The following is a 26,231-nucleotide window of genomic DNA, read 5'->3' as shown; positions in this document are numbered from 1 at the left end:
TGAATTATGTAAAGTGTGCCATGCTAATTGCATGACCTGTATTTGTTCGTAACCTGCACAATATAGTAAACTACTTTTCTTATGTTTGAGATGGTTCATGAAGCTTTGTACGAATTTAACCACATTGAAATTCTAAGCCCATCTGCTCATCTACTTTTAAACTTTGCTTCATTGGTTCACTCAACTATTAGACTACGGTACTTGACTCTACTTAGTTTTGCTGTTTCATGTCTTGTAGTCTATCTAGTTTCCCACTGTGAATGTTGATACTAGGTTACATTCGTTTTGAATGACTGTTATGGAATATCTTTCACATTTTGATATCTCATGTCTTCCCTGATTTTATATTTCCTGTAACGTTACATTGATATTACTCACAAATTAAAATCAAGATCTCCGAAGAACCCCATCATCATCAAATTCGTCAGAAGATCAACGAAGAATATGGTGTATGGTAGAAAAAAAGAACTCAAAGGCAGCGGATTGTCCATCACTGAGTCCTTGACCCGTAGCAGGCTCAAGCTACTCAGCGCTGCCAAGGAAGCCTTCGGAAAACAAAAAGTGAGCACAATGAATGGGATTATCTACGCTTACCTAGATAAAAGGCGAGTAATATCTTCCTTAAATGATATCACTACTCTCTCTCGTCCCCTCTACTCCAAGGCTGCTGCCCGTTCAGTGGGACCAACCTCAAGACGTAGCGGTAGCCTATGAGCAGCGGGGAACGATTAACTCATTCCTAATCTCCATTTTTCTTATTTAAATAGGCTAGTGCTGTCTAATCAATGGTTCTCCATCTCTCAAACATCTGGAAACCTATATAGCCAGACTAGATATTTGACTTATTTATTCATTTTTATTTTTACTTTTATTTTGTTGTGCCACTGCCATGAAAACTAATTTAAAATACCCATGTAGAAATTGCCACAAATCAGTTCGAATCAATCAAAAAGGTCTTTATTGTGACATTTGTTCTTCTTGGATACATTTAAAATGTACCAATATTTCTGGACAACAATTTGAAAACCTTGAATCTGAAGCTGATGAAATACCTTGGTGCTGTTTCCTTTGTGAAATAGACTGTATGCCATTGTCTTGTCTCTCTGATTCTGAAATATCTGAGTTATTTGTTCCCCTTCATACAGAAAAAGCTGAAGCCCAGGCACTTGCCAAAATTCTTGATCCTGAATACCTCAACAAACTGTTTCTTGAATCAGCCAATACTGATACTGATGAATTCAACAACATTGATAGTGTTTTCTTGTACAATTGCTCAAATCAATATATCTGCTCCAGTGATGTCAATGCCCTTAAATTCAATGACAGCCTTAAACTAAGTGGTTTCATGACTCTCTCCATCAATATCAGATCTTTAGCCTCTTTCAAAAACTTCACAAAATTTGAAGCACTAGTTAATTCACTGAATTGTAAGCCTCATGTAATTGCTGTAAATGAAACATGGATTGTATCTGGTACAAATGGCCATTTCAATGCACTGGATGGCTATGTTTTTATCTCTAATAGTAGATCTCATCACCGAGGTGGTGGTGTTGGTCTCTACATTCGAAATGATTTGAAATACATTGTCCGCAAAGATATTACTATAATGTGCGAAAAGGTTTTTGAATCTATATTCATTGACATATCATTGGAAAATAAAACAATAACCTGCGGTACTATTTATAGATCACCACTAACTGATGAATTGAACAATGCTAACTTTCGGAATCTCTTGTCCCAAGTTCTCTCAAAGATGAACAGGTTGAATTATAATTATATAATGGGTGACTTCAACTATAATCTTATTGATGAGTCCAATATGAATACCAGCCTATTTGTTGATATTATGCACAACATGGCCTATTATTCTTTGATAAACTGCCCCACCAGGATAACTTCAAGTTCTGCTACCTGTATAGACCACATCTGGACAAACGTATATGATAAAAAAATTAACAGTGCTGTTTTAGCAGAATGTGTTTCTGATCATCTGCCGATTGTACAATGCTCTCTTCTAGAAAAGCAAATTCAGACCAGAATTGAAACGCTTTATCGCCAGTTTACTTCGTCCAACTTGAATACTTTTATGAATGAACTGAATTCTATTGATATTGATGACTTCAGCAGCATCGAGGATCCCAACACTTGCTTTGAAATTTTTTTTGAAAAATTCTCCACTGCTTACTCTCAATCTTTTCCTTACAAAAAACAGACAGACAGATCAAACAAACCTTGGTATGATACTGAGTTACGCAAACTCAACAAAGTCAAACAAAAACTTTATAAGCAATTAATAAACAATAAAAACATAAATGACAAGCACAAATTACAGTTCAATGAATGCAGGAACCTTTATACTCGATTGCTCCACAAAAAGAAATCAAATTATTACAAATCTAAATTTGCTTCTCACAAAGGCAACATCAAGGCAGTGTGGAAAACAATTAATGAACTTATTGGTAAAAATAAAACAAATTCTTGTCCTTTGATTGGATTTGATTGCAGTAATACACAAACTGCAAATAAATTTAATGAACACTTTTCCCAAGTGGCACAAAGCCTGCTTGACTGTATGCCACAACCAGCTGGCTGTGACAAAAATTACATTTCATATCTTGGGAAGCAAGAATCCTCATCCATGTTCTTAAGGCCAGCTACATCATTAGAAATAAAAAATATTATACGCGATATGAAGCCCAAGTCAAGTTTTGGAATCGATGGTATTCCATTTAAAATATTGAAATATGTTCCAGAACATATTATTGATATCCTGACATATATATTTAATCTTTCACTATCTAGTGGATTATTCATTGAAAGCTTCAAGACATCCAAAGTTCTTCCTCTCTTTAAAAAGGGTAGTGTTTCAGATCTTGGAAACTATAGACCTATTAGTCTTTTACCATCATTTTCTAAGATTCTTGAAAAAAACTACTTTGAAACTAACAATGTTTTCCACTCGCATCAATTTGGTTTCCGCAAGCATCACTCCACCGCTATGGCTGCTAATGTTTTGGTACACAAACTGACCAATGCGTTTGAATACAAACAACATGCAATTGGAATATTTCTTGATATCTCAAAAGCTTTTGACACCATTGACCATTCCATCCTCTTAAGTAAGCTCTATCACTATGGAATTAGAGGCGTTCCATTCAATTGGATCAAGAGCTACCTTCAGGACAGGAAGCAAATTGTGCAATATGACAACTCATTCTCTACAAATATTTGTGTCATGAAGCACGGAGTTCCACAAGGATCTTTACTTGGCCCATTATTTTTTCTAGCTTACATTAATGACATGTCCAGGTGTCTGAAATCCTCTGAGTCGATCATGTTTGCTGATGACACTAACTTGATTCTTCATGGGGAAAACCTTGAAGATCTATTCACAGTTGCAAACCAAGAACTAACCAACATTCGTAGCTGGATGTTAGTTAATAAATTATCTCTGAATGCTAACAAAACTAAATTTGTATTATTCCATCCAAGCAAGCATAAAAGTGTGAGTTGTTCAAAAAAACTACTGCTCAATGGCAATGAAATTGAAAGAGTGAAAGAAATAAAATTTCTAGGAGTTATCTTTGATGAAAATCTGTCATGGAAATCACAAATAATGCATGCTATTGGTAAAACAAAAAGAAACCTAGCAGTTTCTGCCAAAGTATCCCAGTGTGTTGGCCATATTCGATATTGTTGTTCAGTCTGGCTTCATGGTAATAAAACACTTGTCTCAAAACTGCAGAGTATTTGTAATAATTTTTTAAGAATAGTTTTTGGTAAAAGAAAACGTGAAAGTGTAGAATCTTACTTCAAATCACTAAATATACTTAAGGTTGAAGATATGATGAAATTTGAAATATTATCTCTAGCTCACGACTTCCATAATAATGCGCTGCCCAATTGCTTTAATGACATACTTGTCAAAAATACCTCCAACCGAAGAAGCAGTTCTGATTTATTCGTACCTTTCATGAGTAAATCCGTGAGTCAGCATTCCTTGTCTTTTACTGGACCCAAACTTTGGAATTCTCTTCCCTTAAATTTGAAGACCTTAAAGTCCAAAAAATCTTTTCAAAAACAAGTCAAGTCTCATTTAGTCTCCAAATATTAAACATTACTACTGGTGGTATTCGATGACAAAAACTTGGGACACTTCACACTTGCACATTATTGTTTTAATGAAAATGTTGAACAGCTATAATAATATTGTTAGATCTTGCCACGACTTGGCCAGAACTAGTCCAGCACCAAAGAAATGGTATTGTGACATGCTTGAGTATATATATATATTTTTTTAAATATATAGGTAACTAACGTACCCGGATGATATTTTCTTTAAATAACTGCACACATTCTATCACTTCACGCTCGTGTTTTTATCTTTTTCTAGCTGTGATGTCCTTATCATACACGCTTGGTCTTATGTTTGAGTGGTGGTATAAGGGTTGTAGATAGTACAATATTGTTCCTGCAAGGTTACTAATTATTGCAACTAGGCGAGCAGTAGAGCTATGTTGGTTTCTCCCCTTCAGATTTTAATTTGCTGTGGGTCATTGTAATTGGATGTGGTTTTTATATCATTTATGTATGCATGCGTTTTATGTTTAAGGCATGGTGTTTGAGTTGACTTGTTGGCCAAGGTATAGATAGTAAAATTTTGTGTGTTTTTTGCATGGTGTGATAAATTTTTCTCTGTCCCAAGCAGAATGTCATCATAGATCATCTATCCATCGCTATACAATGATAATACATCCCATTTAATTAAACAATTATTTTTTGCCTGTAATAAATAGTTCAGAGCGTTCCCCTTCACCCAATCATTGAAACATCTACTCGCAGTTTTATTTTTTGTTTTTCAGGTTACTTCAAAGTGATTAAATGAAGTAAAACACATAAGAAAAAAATCAAAAAAAGACTCCGATATCCTGTGAAATAACAACTTTATTCCTATATCCTTGTCTGAAATCAATACCCAAGAATGAAAAACCTCACTTACACCCTTTGTAACCAATTTATTTCCACATCCTACTTTACTTAATTATAGTAATTTTAGTGTTACCGGTAACTTTAATTACTTACTACAATCTGGACTAGAATTTGGCAATAATAGGCTCTAATTTGGGGAATGAAATGGTCTCGCCCACCTCTTCATGCACCCAATTCTGGCAACTTTGGTTGGGCAACTTGGCATTTGACTCCAATTATAATCAGCTTGGCAATATGTTTTCAATAGAATCTTCCTTTTATATCTTAATTAACGATTAGAAGATCGATCAATTTGGCAATGGCAATCATTACAAAAATATCAATATGGTGTGGCAGAAAAATTTTTTTTTCTTTTTTTGTATTTATTTATTTATTTTTTTTGTTTACTGTATAGTATACCCTAAATTTATCGCGTCTTATTCTTACTTAAATAAATTCTCAGTGGTTGTGTGTGTGTGTGTGTGGCTGGTGGGTGCATGTGAGCGTGTGTGAAATAACTTAATAATTTTAGGTGAGTTAACACGTACCACTTCCTCTTGGCAAAACCTTCCATCTTATATTTTGTACGTTATAAACCTTATCTAAGGTTTTGTTTGCTCCCCTGATTTCATAATCAGTTTTTATTTATTTGTTTTTATCTGTCAAATGTATTGTTATGCTGATTATGGAGTCGAAATAAACTTATACTTATACTTATTATGTGAAGCCCTGACTCCAGCTGCCAATCACTAGATCCCATTAACAGGTACCTCAATTCCTTTCTAGCATAAAGGTATGGTTTATTCGTTGGTGATCCTGTTGTCGCCCTCAGCAAACCATGTTAGCCATTGTTAGCTAATGGGCTTCACCAGGGGTCACCAAACTTTTTTGACCGCGGGCCGGGTATGACCCAAATTGTGTTGAAACGGGCCGGATGAATATTTTTGTCAATGCAATACAATAAATTCACAAATGTTGGGAATATCGCAGAATATAGATCGAGAACATCCTAGGAAAAAAAAATTAACAAGATTTCTATATCTAGACAACTATCCTGAGTTTAGCTGTTATCAAAACGTTGCTGTCATGAATTAGATATGTTACAAAATCCGCGGCAAAAATGTACGCTTCACGTCTGCTAAGTACCGTTAAGCCGTGTTGAAATACCGCTCATAAAAACGACTGCCTGCTGTAGCTTGGAATTTTATGAAATTTTGACATAATTTAGATAAAATAAACAACTATTATCTGGTATTTGAATTTTTTCATTAGCGCATAAATTTCCCAACATTCGACGCTTTTAAAAATTACGCTCCAGTTATACGTAGTGCAAATTATTGATATTGTTTATGGACACCAATAAAATTTATATGGACGTGTGTATTTCTTGTCTAACTTGATGCTTACCAATTTTTCTGAAGTTCGTACAATCAGAACATCGTTAATTATTACCCACAATGAACCACTGTCAAACTATCATGCACAACTCCAGCGTTTATTTGCGACGATCTTTCGGCGGTGTCAATGACCGTTGCCAGAATAAAATCCTGAAATTATCTCAATATACCATAGATGTGACGCACATCGAAAGATTAGTGATTGATATGTGTTATTTTTCCATATTTAGTACAGTTCTTATCAAAAAAGTAATACAATCATTATGGAAAAAATTGGCTGTCGGGCAGTACTAAAATTCCGATATCTCCGTTATTTCTTGACCGTTTATTCCAAACTTGGTATTGTTTTCTATTTTTACTCAGATCTTTTCACTGGAGCAGTTTTTTATTTAAATCGGATGAACTTCAATTTTTTTGTAACATACCTACATGAATATCTGCATTAAAGCAGTACAAAAGTTAGTGTGGCTTTTGAAATTGGAGCAGTACGCGAGGGATTACAGTACTGTTAGCACAAAATGCACATTCGACGTTTATTTTAGCACGAAAAACAAACAGTTTCGTCGAAAGCAAGCACCACGAGTGTACAAGTGTATCGCAGAAAACGTTACGTACTGGTAGCATTCAAAGTCGCAAAAACGAAGTTTTGTTTACAACCACGACTGAAAATCTGTCAGGGTGACAAAAGTGTCTGATCGGATGCGGAAAGGCCTATTATTACGTCACTTTTCTGCATCTTGCCGATTGGCCAATGTTACGAAATAAACAAGGACGACGATGCTCGTGAAAATCTTCCTTGGAAAAAAATTTAGCCATTTTTGCATGTTATTGCGGACCGGATAAAATGACGCCGCGGGCCGGATAAAATGACGTCGCGGGCCGTAGTTTGGTGACCCCTGGGCTTCACAACAGTATTGTTGTGATACAATCCACTAACGCCATCTCCATGGCTACCGAATCAGTGGTGTTCGGAGTTGTCTTTTCTTTTGTTGAAGCCTAAGTGACTATTATAGTCACTTTGGTTGAAGCGAGCGATTGCTGGTTACAGCAGATCGTCTCGAGATATTTTATGTATTTTTTTCCTCAATTTATTTAAACTTAGTTCGTTTTTTTGTTTTTGTTTTTTATATTATAGTGTTAGACTTATTTTATAGGTGCCGCTGCTCGATAACCAGTATTGGTTTCTCGCGTCTCCTTCACCCTGAAATATGGCCAATTTATAATTTAATTTATTGCAATTTGTATGTTTGTGCCTATTTTAAGTATGGTGAGAAATAAACTACTGATTACTGATTACTGTAGCTAAATATTGATGTCAATGTTACATTAGAAATTTGCATTTTTTAGACACTCTGGCTGCATAACTGAATTGTAAACGTCCTTACCAATGGCAGTACAACGAGAGAGAGAGATTTTATTATTTTGTTAACCAAAAAATACAGTCATTAATAAAATAGTCACAGCAAATAAACTGTTTTGGTATGGACAGGAGGGAGCGATATCCCCCCCCCCCCCCCCCCAAAAAAAAAAGGATTTTGGTGAAATACTCCCCCCCCCCCCTCTCCAATTTTTAAAAAATCGAAATCCATTCTGTCTCAGTTTTGGTGTGTAACTGTTCATCAGAAAATAATAATCAGAAGCCAGTAACAAAATGTGTTTTACACAGTGTAATGTGGTTATGGACACATGCAACATTCCACTCACTGTGCGCAAAGTAGTAACCATCGATTTGCGTCCTCTACAGTCTACAATACATTATATGCATAAACAGAGGCCTTCTGAAGTCATTCTTGAGGCTTAGGCAGCAGTCTCACACTCTTGTGCTGTATATGACCTAACATTATAGGCTTCTGACACAACTGGTTTGTCCTGGTGGCACCTGGAGTAGGATGTTTTGATCAAACCTAAAACGTAGATAAAATGATTCATTTCAAGACATTCAAACTGACTTTACAGATTACTTTGGCATTCAAAACTTACTGTAGGCTTATTGTACTTTTTTGAAATTTCATCTCAGTCAATATTTTAGCTAATTCAGGTTTTGATGATTTGAATTTTTTGATGAATTTGGCTCCTAGATATTGTCTATATCCCATTTTATTTTTTCCCATCTATCCGTCCTCTTCGGTTCAAATTGATATTTTTCAAAAATGAGTCTGAAAATGGAATGTGTTGTAGGTTATAAAATGAACGTACTTTTGAAATAGCAAGCGTTCAGCATCCCATTTTTACCACAAAATATAATTGACAGTGACTTAACTAAACACGCAATCAGTTCAGAAGATCAGAATTCAAAAGATAAATCATTATTTCCACCAAGCTCCGAATTGTCTATTCATATTGCTACTAATTACTATGAATTGTTGTGACCGCAGGACTCCAAGCAATCATGACAGTGAATCTTATACATCTAATGCACTGATTTCTGACTTTGCATTACTTAGGATGATTTAAATACAGTTTTCTCTCAGTAGTTCAACTTAACTTTAGATACCGGTAACTTTTCTGAGCTAACTTCAGTGGGTCGGATCGGCAACTTGATATAAATAATTAATTATGACATCATCCAAAAACTATGTACAGCCTGTCTTTCCTGGTGTCGGTTTGACATTAGGCCATTCGTTTGACTAACCTCACACAACGAACTGCCAGGGCCGGATTTCCAGCCTCTACAATTATTTCCCCTTTTGTTTCTTCTCTCGGCATCTGCTGATAGCTTCAATAGTTGCACTGTTCGCTATTCCCGCTGCAATTAGACGCCGAGCATCCTATGATTTTATAGCAGAAGGCGCCAGCCTAGCCGAGGATCACGCAGAACCGCCGTAACCTCGCAGGCGACGTTTCCATTGCTGCTCAACTTAGGTATATATGGGCTTTGAATTGCCCTTTCTGTATAAAAAGCATGGTTTATAGTGTTGCCACATATTGCCATTTTTACGTACCTATCCCGATGTATTGTGTCATTGCCAGGGGGATGAAACTAGTCTAGAAAGCCGCGCCCACATTAATAAAACAAACAAAGTTATTCGCGTTTCTGCAGCTTCACGCTCCATTGCGATCACTTGATTTGCGCGGAGCTTGGTGAAGACGGTGGTATGTGCACAAAATGTCTCGCTGTATATTTTTTAGCTCAGCAGCCTATGGGCCTAGTATTTCATTAAGTTGGTTCAATACTTTAATCAAATGCCGGTTGTCCATCCTAAGCTCGGTCTCTTTAGTTTATTTCAAGATAGATTAGATTTACTTTTCGGCTTCAACTAGTATTTCCCCCTCAAGACAACGCAGGTACGGTACGGTAACTTGGCGTTCTATGAAACACCTCAATACTGAAATATTCTACCCGATTATCGTAACCTAGGACCTAGGCTACTTTATTTCTTATGTTATGTGAGTCCGGTTCTGGGTTACGATCTTTTTAGTTACACAGCCTTCATTCTAGGAGATATAATTCTACTATTATAACTTACGACTAACATAGCAGCATTATAGTCAGGTAGTATTCACAGATTTACCAAACACCAAAAGTACCAATTTTTTTTTCAAAGTCGACTCGTTTTATCTCTTCTTTACGTTTTTGTATTACTTTTTTTAGAATTGCATAATTTGTATTATACTGTTATAGGCTATTTATTCACATCACTCATCAACATGAGTAATCGTTGTTGCATTCCAGTATGTTCAAGATTGTAATTTTATATAAAAAGAGAGAAATATTCAACAAAGCCTCACAGTCGCGTCTTTGAATTGGTGCAATACTCAAGATGAACGCCAACTTTGAATAGATCTTCTCCAAAAAAGAGGAAAGTAGCTGAAAAAGTATGTCATAAAAATTTGCAAGACTTGAAAAAAAGTGCATCAACTTATTCACCTTCCAACTGGCAATACCAGGATTTAGAAGACAATATTCAATTTTTTCTCAAGCCCTAATCAGCTGCAGAGCAATCAAGTTTAGCTATAAACATTGATTCAGAGTTGGAGATCGGTGCAATTTATCATGGCTGGACTAGTGTAACATCGGAAGTCCTAAATAATATTAATGTAAAAGAAACAACTTTATCAAATATCCTGCATATTATTTGAACATCGATCATTTGTGAGGGGATAACTGGCAGCAGTAATTCCAGTCCCACAACGAGTCAACATTTTGAAGTGTCCTTTTCGAGATCTAATTCGAACAAGGGCCTCCACAGCTTAGATTGCTTGATTTAAGGTATTACATATTTTTCTAATCATCTGTTTCAAGAATTCACAATGTTCACCACTGATGTTGATATCATCATGTTAATACCTTGAAAATTTTACAATTTTTTCACTAACAAATTACTTGAATCAGTAATTTCAGCTTGTTTGTCTGAGCGTAATACCTTCTATTTTTATTTCCATTAACAGTATCATCTTGCGAATGACATAACAACACTGCTATGTGGGCACTTCCTTTGAGCAATAATAGGAAATTTCTTTTATCATTATTTTAGATCACTAAATTGTGAAATATTTATTTCATCTGGAAAAAGATGGGAACAGTGTTTTGAAGATTTCCCTTGTTTCACTTCTATTACGAGCTCAGGGACTCATAGCCAATTGAATATACATACATACACCTGTCCATAAGTTTCAGTTCCTTTACACAAATTGATGTAAAGTAGGCGAACAAAATTAGTTGAGGAGTGCCCAAATTTATAATTGTACAATTATTATTAGTGAACAAACTGTAATGTGCGAAATTTGGTTCAAAACCTGACATAACTTCGATTCAAAATATTTGAAGACAAACCTTTTTCATCTTTTTAGTCAAAGAAAATATTGTCTACAATTCAAAAGAAGATATGATGGTTGGATATGATATGATGGCTTTGTTGACTTGGGAGAGTCGACAAAAAGTTCCTGCACACAATGCACTGCAAGTTTATGCACATGGTTTGATTGGGAAGTTTTCAAAGCCCTTGACGTTATCCGCTCAGACCATCTCGCCAGCATTTTCTGGGAAAGTGTTGGAGAAGTGGGTTTGGGGCTCATTACAGATGGACTTAGTGCAAACTGTAAAATGTTCCATGAGTTAAATAATTTGAGGTTAACTTTCCCATATACAAGTTTCAATGGTTCTGATCATTTCATTTACTCAAAACAGTACGCAATAATGTGTTTGCGAGTCACGCTGGTGGAATTCGCCTATTAAAAAAGAGGACCATTTTCGTGCAGTACCCTTCTTTTTCATCCGAAAAGTTCCGCTCCTGCAAATTGACGAAATCCCACTTGTGCTTACAAAGCTACCTAAAAGTGTGTGTCAAATATGCAGCCCAGGTGCTATCTAAGACTGCTGCAAGATTGATGCAGCAGAGAGGTGGGCCAGAGCTCTTGGTCAGCATTGTCTATGGATAAATGGTTTGATATTATGAATACTTGGCTAAATTTTGGATATAAAAAAGGGTGCTCCCGTGATATGTGTACCAGGTTGGGGTTATCAGGATGTGCGCTATCTTGGTACACATACTACGGGAGTGCCTAAAAAAGTGCTCCGACCATTCCATAGCATTGGTGAGCGTATGATTTGGCTTGAAAATAATTTTCATTCCAGGAATACGCAACTGGAATCATCTGTCGCTGTGACAACTCAAACAGTTCTAGAAATGCTGTATTTTTATTATGCAACTTACATTGCCTATTGTCATGAAAATATACTATATTGCAATGAAAATTTTGTTATGAAAAATAGATTGCTTTGTTTAATTACTGCTAAGTATTAAAAATAAAACTGGAATCACATCTAAACGCACTACCTTGCAAAATAAAGTGAAAAGAGATCATGCTCTTCATCTACATTTATTTTTTAAGCAGTTTTCGTAGGGATAAATTCTGTTTGATGGCACCTTATTTTTCCAAGATGTCCAGCAGCAAATGATTCTATATTAAAATTTTTAAAAACTGTGGCTGTAACACCTTCATGAGCATAGTTTAATCTAAATTCAATTTTGAGCAGCTTGGACACTGGGCAAGGGTACGGTTAGGCGTCCATATTCTGTTTCCTGCATTACTGCAATCATAGAGTCAGTTATCAAACAGTCCGGTTCGGGATTAAATAATGACTGGATTCTTTTGCAGTCTTCCGGGTCTTAGCATCGTTTTTGCATTTTTTGTAAAATAAACCCAGCATTGTATTGGATTATATGGACCTCATCGTCATTCAATATGATAGAACTTGAATCCAGTAAATCTGGAAAACATAGGGAACAGGTGTGTAATATTAGGATATTGCATTATTGATTACATGAATGTCAATCAAACAGGGTCAATACTTGGAATTAAAATCGATCAAGCGCCTGTTAAGCTGGTGCGCACAATGTATGTATCAGTTAGTGCTTTATTGCCCACATTCAAAACCAATATTGCTTAGAAAACATTTGCGTTTTATAGCCTTATGTATGAATAAAAACCCAATTAAGCAATTTTTGCCAGTTAGTCATATGGTCCGTAAATTTGCCCTCTGTCTGTCTGTAGCTCTCTTTTCAATAGCTGTCTTACTTTTGCTCATTCAACGTAAACTTTTCTTCCATTGCCTCGTCAAGATCTATGAATACTGTCAGTTTATGATCCTCTAACATGAATGAGTCTAGTACGGTACAGGCAGACAGGTAATGTCTGAATGTATCATCAAATTCAGGATCTGATTCAGGGATTTAAACTCGGCAGCTCTGTCTGTCATATATCAGCACATGGTAGCTCCCTGAATAGTCACCCGCTAATGGAAACATACTGATAGTATATACCTAACGTATAGAAATGGTAGACTTACCTTTATTAGCCATAATAGCCACTGATTATATAATAACTACAGCCCTTGAGTCCGATGCGACCAACAGATAAGGTGAAACTGCAGCAAAACGCTGGGAACTCGAGTGGGCGTTAACGAATCAAGTTGCCGCAATGGAGCGTATCGCGTCAGACACTCCTCATTGGTCAAGGCTTTAGTTGCGCATCATGGTATGTTAGTCGTTGGTCATTGCACAATGGTATTGGAATAATAATTTACCTATTTAGAATTGTGTTAGGCATAGGCTTATGATCCACTGTAATGACTCTTATTCCATTGAGATAATAATTTGTGATTGCAGTCCAGTGCCCTTTCAAGTCACTTTGTGCATATTGTGGCCTTGCCTCCTGTTGTTACGACAGTCTCTTGGTTCATCAGTATTTGGTGAAAGAGCATGGTATTTTGTATGGTAGATTTAGTGTTACTTATAGGAAAATTAGGATTGTACTTCATGCAGAGATGTTAGGGTAGGAATTAAGTCATTAGGTTTATATTTAAACTGTTCTATTGTGCATTTAGTTACATCTGCGTATCTAATCAATTAGAGTTTGAAAGCATTGTAGTCCGGACTTTTTAAAGCACTTAACCTCATACGAGTGGCCACAATAGTGCTTATACAGTTGAGTGGACAAAATAAAGCAAGTGCGTTTCGAAACGGTGTCTGGTTTTGTGCATGAGAAATTCAGAGGCTGTCAGGTTCAGCGCATGCAAATCCGGAAGGCAAACCCCCATCAATGACTCATCAGAAGAATTCTTGACACCACAATTACCTGCTGATTTGAAGTCGGGGAGTGTGTGCATAGATCTGCTTGCCATCCCATTCACCGCGCTTCCTTGAATGGGCAATGGGCACCAGCTGATCGACCGAGCTAATAGGAATAAGTGTCGTCAGCTGTGCGCCTGAACGCAGGTATTGCTGTTTTGGACAGTGTGGGTGAATTGTTGTGAGATCAGGCCCTGGGTATTGCTGTGAATGATAGAATAACGTTCCACTGTACACAATTAATTTTATTAATTTATCCCGACAATGCAATTTCTAAATTGTACAGTCTGCCTTCCTTGATGATTGCTCCAATATAAACAGGCGCCGTTCCGAACGGAGCAGGTTGGCTGGCAAAGAGCGTATAGAAAATTCAATTCTAGCTTCTGAGTCCGAATAAATTCAGTAGCATCCTGCAGTTCGGCTTGAAAGCCCGATTATTTTACTGGCGTTTCCGTGCTTGATATTTACCCGCTCTGTTGCCTCGGCCACTGGTTTCATTCATCTGAAACGAAGCCGCCTGGCCAGGTGTTTCATTCCGAATTCTCTTCACCTGTAACCAAATACATTTTGATTGCAGCCTCTTCTTTGTGACATCACAATGCCCATCTAACTTCAATTTGAAGAATTCGTGAAATTGTTGTGCGTTTCGACTTTACTCCGGTGGAAGCAGTATGGAAGATTTGCAGCTGTCTTCATGCCTGATGCTCCGCGCCCATTCCGAAAGACACGGAAAGAGGGTGAGTACTCGCTTTGCCTTACAAAGTAGTAGGAGAAACAAGACAAACATTATATAAATTGTATCTTTCCGAATAGGAAAGTGACCGGCCAGTCAAGGCTGTAGTGCAACGCCAAGCCGACCGGTGAGAGCGGAGTGGCAAGCCGAACCCTCGCTCTCGTCGTCGCAAAAATTAAATTAATACAAGAGTGGGGGAGTACCCCTCAATTCAGGTATTAATCTGAATAGAGCATTTACTACACTTGATCTTAGCCAATAGGCCAAAGAAGCGATAAATGGTCGGTGTTTTCACGCAATAATGTATTGGGAATTTATGAAAACGGTGCCGGTGATGGCGATTAAGTTTCCACTTACAATACTAATTAGTAGGGCTGGGAATGGTTGACCAATTTTGGATGGTTAAAGGTTACGATTTATTTTAACCGTTAACTGACATCTCAGAAACAAATTCTCTTTATAATGTATAATTTCGTCAGAAATGATTACGTCATCGCAAATTTATCTCTTGTAGCGTTTAATTTAAAAGAATATCACTAACTGTATTTGTAAAGACCCAATAAATGTGAGAAATAATTGAAGTACCAAGATGTTGATGACAATGATAAATTCATATTCAGTTTTCGGTAAAAGCATATATTCTTCGGTAAAAATATATTGTTTTCTTGTAAATGGTCTATTCAATGTAGCCCAGTTGATGCTGTTTTCTGTATGATATCTCAAAGAAAAAGTTGCACATTGGGCACTGTAAATTTGTCACATAAATGACATTGAATAACGGAAAATGTTTCACTAAAATACTTCCATATGTCCGAAGCACGATGCATATCTCTTGCAGCAAGGGATCACGAAACGATCTAGATTCGTCAATGATTTTGAGATATACCAGGATAAATCACTCGAAATTAATTTGTAACCATTGCGACGTAATAAGCTAAAATAATAAATTATTACGTCAAACGTCACGCTGCAGTTAACCGGTTAAAGAAATTCCAGATTCTCTTCGCCTGTAACCAAATACATTTTAATTGCAGTCTCTGCTCTGTGACATCACAATGCCCATCTAGATTCCATTTAAAGAATTCGTGAAATTGTTGTGCGTTCCGAAGTTACTCCGGTGGAAGCAGTATGGAAGATTTGCAGCTGTCTTCGTGCCTGACGCTCCGCGCCCATTCCAAAAGACACGGAACGAGGGTGAGTACTCGCTTTTTCTTACAGAGTAGTAGGAGAAACATGACAAACATTATATAAATTGTAACTTTCCAAATAGGAAAGTGACGGGCCAGTCAGTCAAGGCTGTAGTGCAACGCCAAGCCGACCGGTGAGAGCGGAGTGGCAAGCCGAACCCATTCTCGTCGTCGCAAAAATCAAATTAATACAAGAGTGGGGGAGTACCCCACAATTCAGGTATTAATCTGAATAGAACAGTTACTACACTTGATCTTAGCCAATAGGCCTAAGAAGCGATAAATGGTCGATGTTTTTACGCAATAATGTATTGGAAATTTATGAAAACGGTGCCGGTGACGGCGATTAAGTTTCCACTTACAATACTAATTAGTAGGGCTGGGAATGGTTGACCCATTCTGGATGGTTAAAGGTTACGATTTATTTTAACCGTTGACTGACATCTCAGGTACAAATCATCTTTATAATGTACAATTTTGTCAGAAATGATTACGTCTTCGCAAATTTATCTCCTGTAGCGTTTCATTTAAAAGAATATCACTAACTGTATTTGTAAAGACCCAATAGAGGTGAAAAATAATTGAAGTACCAAGATTGCTGATTATGAAAATTGGACAATGATAAATTCATAATCAGTTTTCGGTAAAAGCGTAAATTGTCTATTCCATGTGGCGCAGTTGATGCTGTTTTTCCGTATGATATCTCAAAGAAGAATTTGCACACTGGGCACTGTAAATTTGTCACATAAGTGACATTGAATAACGGAAACTGTTTCACTAAAATACTTCCATATGTCCAAAGCACGCTGCATATCTCTTGCAGCAAGGGATCACAAAACGATCTAGATTCGTCAATAATTTTGAGAGATACCAGGATAAATCACTCGAAATTAATTTGTAACCATTGCATCGTAATAAGCTAAAACAATAAATTATTACGTCAAACGTCACGCTGCAGTTAACCGGTTAAAGAAATTCCAGATTCTCTTCGCCTGTAACCAAATACATTTTAATTGCAGTCTCTGCTCTGTGACATCACAATGCCCATCTAACTTCCATTTAAAGAATTCGTGAAATTGTTGTGCGTTCCGAAGTTACTCCGGTGGAAGCAGTATGGAAAATTTGCAGCTGTCTTCGTGCCTGACGCTCCGCGCCCATTCCAAAAGACACAGAACGAGGGTGAGTACTCGCTTTGCCTTACAAAGTAGTAGGAGAAACAAGACAAACATTATATAAATTGTAACTTTTCGAATAGGAAAGTGACCGGCCAGTCAAGCCTGTAGTGCAACGCCAAGCCGACCGGTGAGAGCGGATTGGCAAGCCGAAACCTCGCTCTCGTCGTCGCAAAAATTAAATTAATACAAGAGTGTGGGAGTACCCCTCAATTCAGGTATTAATCTGAATAGAGCATTTACTACACTTGATCTTAGCCAATAGGCCAAAGAAGCGATAAATGGTCGGTGTTTTCACGCAATAATGTATTGGGAATTTATGAAAACGGTGCCGGTGATGGCGATTAAGTTTCCACTTACAATACTAATTAGTAGGGCTGGGAATGGTTGACCAATTTTGGATGGTTAAAGGTTACGATTTATTTTAACCGTTAACTGACATCTCAGAAACAAATTCTCCTTATAATGTATAATTTCGTCAGAAATGATAACGTCATCGCAAATTTATCTCTTGTAGCGTTTAATTTAAAAGAATATCACTAACTGTATTTGTAAAGACCCAATAAATGTGAGAAATAATTGAAGTACCAAGATGTTGATGACAATGATAAATTCATATTCAGTTTTCGGTAAAGCATATATTCTTCGGTAAAAATATATTGTTTTCTTGTAAATGGTTTATTCAATGTAGCCCAGTTGATGCTGTTTTCTGTATGATATCTCAAAGAAAAAGTTGCACATTGGGCACTGTAAATTTGTCACATAAATGACATTGAATAACGGAAACTGTTTCACTAAAATACTTCCATATGTCCAAAGCACGCTGCATATCTCTTGCAGCAAGGGATCACAAAACGATCTAGATTCGTCAATAATTTTGAGAGATACCAGGATAAATCACTCGAAATTAATTTGTAACCATTGCATCGTAATAAGCTAAAACAATAAATTATTACGTCAAACGTCACGCTGCAGTTAACCGGTTAAAGAAATTCCAGATTCTCTTCGCCTGTAACCAAACACATTTTAATTGCAGTCTCTGCTTTGTGACATCACAATGCCCATCTAACTTCCATTTAAAGAATTCGTGAAATTGTTGTGCGTTCCGAAGTTACTCCGGTGGAAGCAGTATGGAAGATTTGCAGCTGTCTTCGTGCCTGACGCTCCGCGCTCATTCCAAAAGACACGGAACGAGAGTGAGTACTCGCTTTTTCTTACAAAGTAGTAGGAGAAACATGACAAACATTATATAAATTGTAACTTTCCAAATAGGAAAGTGACGGGCCAGTCAAGGCTGTAGTGCAACGCCAAACCGACCGGTGAGAGCGGAGTGGCAAGCCGAACCCTCGCTCTCGTCGTCGCAAAAATCAGATTAATACAAGAGTGGGGGAGTACCCCACGATTCAGGTATTAATCTGAATAGAACAGTTACTACACTTGATCTTAGCCAATAGGCCGAAGAAGCGATAAATGGTCGATGTTTTTACGCAATAATGTATTGGAAATTTATGAAAACGGTGCCGGTGATGGTGACTAAGTTTCCACTTACAATACTAATTAGTAGGGCTGGGAATGGTTGACCCATTCTGGATGGTTAAAGGTTACGATTTATTTTAACCGTTGACTGACATCTCAGGTACAAATCATCTTTATAATGTACAATTTTGTCAGAAATGATTACGTCTTCGCAAATTTATCTCCTGTAGCGTTTCATTTAAAAGAATATCACTAACTGTATTTGTAAAGACCCAATAGAGGTGAAAAATAATTGAAGTACCAAGATTGCTGATTATGAAAATTGGACAATGATAAATTCATAATCAGTTTTTGGTAAAAGCGTAAATTGTCTATTCCATGTGGCGCAGTTGATGCTGTTTTTTCGTATGATATCTCAAAGAAGAATTTGCACACTGGGCACTGTAAATTTGTCACATAAATGACATTGAATAACGGAAACTGTTTCACTAAAATACTTCCATATGTCCAAAGCACGCTGCATATCTCTTGCAGCAAGGGATCACAAAACGATCTAGATTCGTCAATAATTTTGAGAGATACCAGGATAAATCACTCGAAATTAATTTGTAACCATTGCATCGTAATAAGCTAAAACAATAAATTATTACGTCAAACGTCACGCTGCAGTTAACCGGTTAAAGAAATTCCAGATTCTCTTCGCCTGTAACCAAATACATTTTAATTGCAGTCTCTGCTCTGTGACATCACAATGCCTATCCAACTTCCATTAAAAAATTCGTGAAATTGTTGTGCGTTCCGAAGTTACTCCGGTGGAAGCAGTATGGAAGATTTGCAGCTGTCTTCGTGCCTGACGCTCCGCGCCCATTTCAAAAGACACGGAACGAGGGTGAGTACTCGCTTTTCCTTACAAAGTAGTAGGAGAAACATGACGAACATTATATAAATTGTAACTTTCCAAATAGGAAAGTGACGGGCCAGTCAAGGCTGTAGTGCAACGCCAAGCCGACCGGTGAGAGCGGAGTGGCAAGCCGAACCCTCGCTCTCGTCGTCGCAAAAATCAAATTAATACAAGAGTGGGGGGGTACCCCACGATTCAGGTATTAATCTGAATAGAACAGTTACTACACTTGATCTTAGCCAATAGGCCGAAGAAGCGATAAATGGTCGGTGTTTTTACGCAATAATGTATTGGGAATTTATGAAAACGGTGCCGGTGATGGCGATTAAGTTTCCACTTACAATACTAATTAGTAGGGCTGGGAATGGTTGACCAATTTTGGATGGTTAAAGGTTACGATTTATTTTAACCGTTAACTGACATCTCAGAAACAAATTCTTTTTATAATGTATAAATTCGTCAGAAATGATTACGTCATCGCAAATTTATCTCTTGTAGCGTTTAATTTAAAAGAATATCACTAACTGTATTTGTAAAGACCCAATAAATGTGAGAAATAATTGAAGTACCAAGATGTTGATGACAATGATAAAGTCATATTCAGTTTTCGGTAAAAGCATATATTCTTCGGTAAAAATATATTGTTTTCTTGTAAATGGTCTATTCAATGTAGCCCAGTTGATGCTGTTTTCTGTATGATATCTCAAAGAAAAAGTTGCACATTGGGCACTGTAAATTTGTCACATAAATGACATTGAATAACGGAAAATGTTTCACTAAAATACTTCCATATGTCCGAAGCACGGTGCATATCTCTTGCAGCAAGGGATCACGAAACGATCTAGATTCGTCAATGATTTTGAGATATACCAGGATAAATCACTCGAAATTAATTTGTAACCATTGCGACGTAATAAGCTAAAATAATAAATTATTTCGTCAAACGTCACGCTGCGGTTAACCGGTTAAAGAAATTCCAGATTCTCTTCGCCTGTAACCAAATACATTTTAATTGCAGTCTCTGCTTTGTGACATCACAATGCCCATCTAACTTCCATTTAAAGAATTCGTGAAATTGTTGTGCGTTCCGAAGTTACTCCGGTGGAAGCAGTATGGAAGATTTGCAGCTGTCTTCGTGCCTGACGCTCCGCGCTCATTCCAAAAGACACGGAACGAGGGTGAGTACTCGCTTTTCCTTACAAAGTAGTAGGAGAAACATGACAAACATTACATAAATTGTAACTTTCCAAATAGGAAAGTGACGGGCCAGTCAAGGCTGTAGTGCAACGCCAAGCCGACCGGTGAGAGCGGAGTGGCAAGCCGAACGCTCGCTCTCGTCGTCGCCAAAATCAAATTAATACAAGAGTGGGGGAGTACCCCACAATTCAGGTATTAATCTGAATAGAACAGTTACTACACTTGATCTTAGCCAATAGGCCGAAGAAGCGATAAATGGTCGATGTTTTTACGCAATAATGTATTGGGAATTTATGAAAACGGTGCCGGTGATGGCGATTAAGTTTCCACTTACAATACTAATTAGTAGGGCTGGGAATGGTTGACCCATTCTGGATGGTTAAAGGTTACGATTTATTTTAACCGTTGACTGACATCTTAGGTACAAATCATCTTTATAATGTACAATTTTGTCAGAAATGATTACGTCTTCGCAAATTTATCTCCTGTAGCGTTTCATTTAAAAGAATATCACTAACTGTATTTGTAAAGACCCAATAGAGGTGAAAAATAATTGAAGTACCAAGATTGCTGATTATGAAAATTGGACAATGATAAATTCATAATCAGTTTTCGGTAAAAGCGTAAATTGTCTATTCCATGTGGCGCAGTTGATGCTGTTTTTCCGTATGATATCTCAAAGAAGAATTTGCACACTGGGCACTGTAAATTTGTCACATAAATGACATTGAATAACGGAAACTGTTTCACTAAAATACTTCCATATGTCCAAAGCACGCTGCATATATCTCTTGCAGCAAGGGATCACAAAACGATCTAGATTCGTCAATAATTTTGAGAGATACCAGGATAAATCACTCGAAATTAATTTGTAACCATTGCGACGTAATAAGCTAAAACAATAAATTATTACGTCAAACGTCACGCTGCAGTTAACCGGTTAAAGAAATTCCAGATTCTCTTCGCCTGTAACCAAACACATTTTAATTGCAGTCTCTGCTTTGTGACATCACAATGCCCATCTAACTTTCATTTGAAAAATTCGTGAAATTGTTGTGCGTTTCGACGTTACTCCGGTGGAAGCAGTATGGAAGATTTGCAGCTGTCTTCATGCCTGATGCTCCGCGCCCATTCCGAAAGACACGGAAAGAGGGTGAGTACTCGCTTTGCCTTACAAAGTAGTAGGAGAAACAAGACAAACATTATATAAATTGTAACTTTCCGAATAGGAAAGTGACCGGCCAGTCAAGGCTGTAGTGCAACGCCAAGCCGACCGGTGAGAGCGGATTGGCAAGCCGAACCCTCGCTCTCGTCGTCGCAAAAATTAAATTAATACAAGAGTGGGGGAGTACCCCACGATTCAGGTATTAATCTGAATAGAACAGTTACTACACTTGATCTTAGCCAATAGGCCGAAGAAGCGATAAATGGTCGGTGTTTTTACGCAATAATGTATTGGGAATTTATGAAAACGGTGCCGGTGATGGCGATTAAGTTTCCACTTACAATACTAATTAGTAGGGCTGGGAATGGTTGACCAATTTTGGATGGTTAAAGGTTACGATTTATTTTAACCGTTAACTGACATCTCAGAAACAAATTCTCCTTATAATGTATAATTTCGTCAGAAATGATAACGTCATCGCAAATTTATCTCTTGTAGCGTTTAATTTAAAAGAATATCACTAACTGTATTTGTAAAGACCCAATAAATGTGAGAAATAATTGAAGTACCAAGATGTTGATGACAATGATAAATTCATATTCAGTTTTCGGTAAAGCATATATTCTTCGGTAAAAATATATTGTTTTCTTGTAAATGGTTTATTCAATGTAGCCCAGTTGATGCTGTTTTCTGTATGATATCTCAAAGAAAAAGTTGCACATTGGGCACTGTAAATTTGTCACATAAATGACATTGAATAACGGAAACTGTTTCACTAAAATACTTCCATATGTCCAAAGCACGCTGCATATCTCTTGCAGCAAGGGATCACAAAACGATCTAGATTCGTCAATAATTTTGAGAGATACCAGGATAAATCACTCGAAATTAATTTGTAACCATTGCATCGTAATAAGCTAAAACAATAAATTATTACGTCAAACGTCACGCTGCAGTTAACCGGTTAAAGAAATTCCAGATTCTCTTCGCCTGTAACCAAACACATTTTAATTGCAGTCTCTGCTTTGTGACATCACAATGCCCATCTAACTTCCATTTAAAGAATTCGTGAAATTGTTGTGCGTTCCGAAGTTACTCCGGTGGAAGCAGTATGGAAGATTTGCAGCTGTCTTCGTGCCTGACGCTCCGCGCTCATTCCAAAAGACACGGAACGAGAGTGAGTACTCGCTTTTTCTTACAAAGTAGTAGGAGAAACATGACAAACATTATATAAATTGTAACTTTCCAAATAGGAAAGTGACGGGCCAGTCAAGGCTGTAGTGCAACGCCAAACCGACCGGTGAGAGCGGAGTGGCAAGCCGAACCCTCGCTCTCGTCGTCGCAAAAATCAGATTAATACAAGAGTGGGGGAGTACCCCACGATTCAGGTATTAATCTGAATAGAACAGTTACTACACTTGATCTTAGCCAATAGGCCGAAGAAGCGATAAATGGTCGATGTTTTTACGCAATAATGTATTGGAAATTTATGAAAACGGTGCCGGTGATGGTGACTAAGTTTCCACTTACAATACTAATTAGTAGGGCTGGGAATGGTTGACCCATTCTGGATGGTTAAAGGTTACGATTTATTTTAACCGTTGACTGACATCTCAGGTACAAATCATCTTTATAATGTACAATTTTGTCAGAAATGATTACGTCTTCGCAAATTTATCTCCTGTAGCGTTTCATTTAAAAGAATATCACTAACTGTATTTGTAAAGACCCAATAGAGGTGAAAAATAATTGAAGTACCAAGATTGCTGATTATGAAAATTGGACAATGATAAATTCATAATCAGTTTTTGGTAAAAGCGTAAATTGTCTATTCCATGTGGCGCAGTTGATGCTGTTTTTTCGTATGATATCTCAAAGAAGAATTTGCACACTGGGCACTGTAAATTTGTCACATAAATGACATTGAATAACGGAAACTGTTTCACTAAAATACTTCCATATGTCCAAAGCACGCTGCATATCTCTTGCAGCAAGGGATCACAAAACGATCTAGATTCGTCAATAATTTTGAGAGATACCAGGATAAATCACTCGAAATTAATTTGTAACCATTGCATCGTAATAAGCTAAAACAATAAATTATTACGTCAAACGTCACGCTGCAGTTAACCGGTTAAAGAAATTCCAGATTCTCTTCGCCTGTAACCAAATACATTTTAATTGCAGTCTCTGCTCTGTGACATCACAATGCCTATCCAACTTCCATTAAAAAATTCGTGAAATTGTTGTGCGTTCCGAAGTTACTCCGGTGGAAGCAGTATGGAAGATTTGCAGCTGTCTTCGTGCCTGACGCTCCGCGCCCATTTCAAAAGACACGGAACGAGGGTGAGTACTCGCTTTTCCTTACAAAGTAGTAGGAGAAACATGACGAACATTATATAAATTGTAACTTTCCAAATAGGAAAGTGACGGGCCAGTCAAGGCTGTAGTGCAACGCCAAGCCGACCGGTGAGAGCGGAGTGGCAAGCCGAACCCTCGCTCTCGTCGTCGCAAAAATCAAATTAATACAAGAGTGGGGGGGTACCCCACGATTCAGGTATTAATCTGAATAGAACAGTTACTACACTTGATCTTAGCCAATAGGGCGAAGAAGCGATAAATGGTCGGTGTTTTTACGCAATAATGTATTGGGAATTTATGAAAACGGTGCCGGTGATGGCGATTAAGTTTCCACTTACAATACTAATTAGTAGGGCTGGGAATGGTTGACCAATTTTGGATGGTTAAAGGTTACGATTTATTTTAACCGTTAACTGACATCTCAGAAACAAATTCTTTTTATAATGTATAAATTCGTCAGAAATGATTACGTCATCGCAAATTTATCTCTTGTAGCGTTTAATTTAAAAGAATATCACTAACTGTATTTGTAAAGACCCAATAAATGTGAGAAATAATTGAAGTACCAAGATGTTGATGACAATGATAAAGTCATATTCAGTTTTCGGTAAAAGCATATATTCTTCGGTAAAAATATATTGTTTTCTTGTAAATGGTCTATTCAATGTAGCCCAGTTGATGCTGTTTTCTGTATGATATCTCAAAGAAAAAGTTGCACATTGGGCACTGTAAATTTGTCACATAAATGACATTGAATAACGGAAAATGTTTCACTAAAATACTTCCATATGTCCGAAGCACGGTGCATATCTCTTGCAGCAAGGGATCACGAAACGATCTAGATTCGTCAATGATTTTGAGATATACCAGGATAAATCACTCGAAATTAATTTGTAACCATTGCGACGTAATAAGCTAAAATAATAAATTATTTCGTCAAACGTCACGCTGCGGTTAACCGGTTAAAGAAATTCCAGATTCTCTTCGCCTGTAACCAAATACATTTTAATTGCAGTCTCTGCTTTGTGACATCACAATGCCCATCTAACTTCCATTTAAAGAATTCGTGAAATTGTTGTGCGTTCCGAAGTTACTCCGGTGGAAGCAGTATGGAAGATTTGCAGCTGTCTTCGTGCCTGACGCTCCGCGCTCATTCCAAAAGACACGGAACGAGGGTGAGTACTCGCTTTTCCTTACAAAGTAGTAGGAGAAACATGACAAACATTACATAAATTGTAACTTTCCAAATAGGAAAGTGACGGGCCAGTCAAGGCTGTAGTGCAACGCCAAGCCGACCGGTGAGAGCGGAGTGGCAAGCCGAACGCTCGCTCTCGTCGTCGCCAAAATCAAATTAATACAAGAGTGGGGGAGTACCCCACAATTCAGGTATTAATCTGAATAGAACAGTTACTACACTTGATCTTAGCCAATAGGCCGAAGAAGCGATAAATGGTCGATGTTTTTACGCAATAATGTATTGGGAATTTATGAAAACGGTGCCGGTGATGGCGATTAAGTTTCCACTTACAATACTAATTAGTAGGGCTGGGAATGGTTGACCCATTCTGGATGGTTAAAGGTTACGATTTATTTTAACCGTTGACTGACATCTTAGGTACAAATCATCTTTATAATGTACAATTTTGTCAGAAATGATTACGTCTTCGCAAATTTATCTCCTGTAGCGTTTCATTTAAAAGAATATCACTAACTGTATTTGTAAAGACCCAATAGAGGTGAAAAATAATTGAAGTACCAAGATTGCTGATTATGAAAATTGGACAATGATAAATTCATAATCAGTTTTCGGTAAAAGCGTAAATTGTCTATTCCATGTGGCGCAGTTGATGCTGTTTTTCCGTATGATATCTCAAAGAAGAATTTGCACACTGGGCACTGTAAATTTGTCACATAAATGACATTGAATAACGGAAACTGTTTCACTAAAATACTTCCATATGTCCAAAGCACGCTGCATATATCTCTTGCAGCAAGGGATCACAAAACGATCTAGATTCGTCAATAATTTTGAGAGATACCAGGATAAATCACTCGAAATTAATTTGTAACCATTGCGACGTAATAAGCTAAAACAATAAATTA

General features: G+C 37.2%; 1 long non-coding RNA gene and 10 other non-coding genes across 11 annotated transcripts; all 11 read right to left on the bottom strand.

The window, feature by feature from the left end:
* Positions 1 to 7,965: 7,965 nt before the first annotated feature.
* LOC120344588 (uncharacterized) lies at positions 7,966 to 9,186 on the bottom strand. The gene is made up of 3 exons (XR_013476602.1): positions 8,998 to 9,186; positions 8,346 to 8,521; positions 7,966 to 8,269 (listed from the first exon to the last, which is right to left on the bottom strand). It is a non-coding gene; the product is annotated as an uncharacterized LOC120344588 (long non-coding RNA).
* Positions 9,187 to 14,751: 5,565 nt separating this feature from the next.
* On the bottom strand, positions 14,752 to 14,945 carry LOC120332113 (U2 spliceosomal RNA). Its single transcript, XR_005568068.2, has one exon. It is a non-coding gene; the product is annotated as a U2 spliceosomal RNA (small nuclear RNA).
* A 1,000-nt stretch (positions 14,946 to 15,945) lies between these two features.
* Positions 15,946 to 16,137, bottom strand: LOC120332111 (U2 spliceosomal RNA). The gene has a single exon (XR_005568067.2). It is a non-coding gene; the product is annotated as a U2 spliceosomal RNA (small nuclear RNA).
* Positions 16,138 to 17,113: 976 nt separating this feature from the next.
* Positions 17,114 to 17,307, bottom strand: LOC144424897 (U2 spliceosomal RNA). Its single transcript, XR_013477117.1, has one exon. It is a non-coding gene; the product is annotated as a U2 spliceosomal RNA (small nuclear RNA).
* Positions 17,308 to 18,302: 995 nt separating this feature from the next.
* Positions 18,303 to 18,496, bottom strand: LOC144424857 (U2 spliceosomal RNA). Its single transcript, XR_013477077.1, has one exon. It is a non-coding gene; the product is annotated as a U2 spliceosomal RNA (small nuclear RNA).
* Positions 18,497 to 19,471: 975 nt separating this feature from the next.
* On the bottom strand, positions 19,472 to 19,665 carry LOC144424811 (U2 spliceosomal RNA). Its single transcript, XR_013477031.1, has one exon. It is a non-coding gene; the product is annotated as a U2 spliceosomal RNA (small nuclear RNA).
* Positions 19,666 to 20,661: 996 nt separating this feature from the next.
* LOC144424841 (U2 spliceosomal RNA) lies at positions 20,662 to 20,855 on the bottom strand. Its single transcript, XR_013477061.1, has one exon. It is a non-coding gene; the product is annotated as a U2 spliceosomal RNA (small nuclear RNA).
* Positions 20,856 to 21,833: 978 nt separating this feature from the next.
* LOC144424648 (U2 spliceosomal RNA) lies at positions 21,834 to 22,027 on the bottom strand. Its single transcript, XR_013476869.1, has one exon. It is a non-coding gene; the product is annotated as a U2 spliceosomal RNA (small nuclear RNA).
* Positions 22,028 to 23,022: 995 nt separating this feature from the next.
* On the bottom strand, positions 23,023 to 23,216 carry LOC144424856 (U2 spliceosomal RNA). The gene has a single exon (XR_013477076.1). It is a non-coding gene; the product is annotated as a U2 spliceosomal RNA (small nuclear RNA).
* A 975-nt stretch (positions 23,217 to 24,191) lies between these two features.
* LOC144424882 (U2 spliceosomal RNA) lies at positions 24,192 to 24,385 on the bottom strand. The gene has a single exon (XR_013477102.1). It is a non-coding gene; the product is annotated as a U2 spliceosomal RNA (small nuclear RNA).
* A 996-nt stretch (positions 24,386 to 25,381) lies between these two features.
* LOC144424840 (U2 spliceosomal RNA) lies at positions 25,382 to 25,575 on the bottom strand. The gene has a single exon (XR_013477060.1). It is a non-coding gene; the product is annotated as a U2 spliceosomal RNA (small nuclear RNA).
* Positions 25,576 to 26,231: the final 656 nt, after the last annotated feature.

This window comes from Styela clava, chromosome 6, assembly GCF_964204865.1.
Source record: "Styela clava chromosome 6, kaStyClav1.hap1.2, whole genome shotgun sequence".
Taxonomy (NCBI): Eukaryota; Metazoa; Chordata; class Ascidiacea; order Stolidobranchia; family Styelidae; genus Styela; species Styela clava.
Note: the sequence above shows the minus strand (reverse complement) of the source record. Positions and strands in the feature narration are given on the sequence as shown.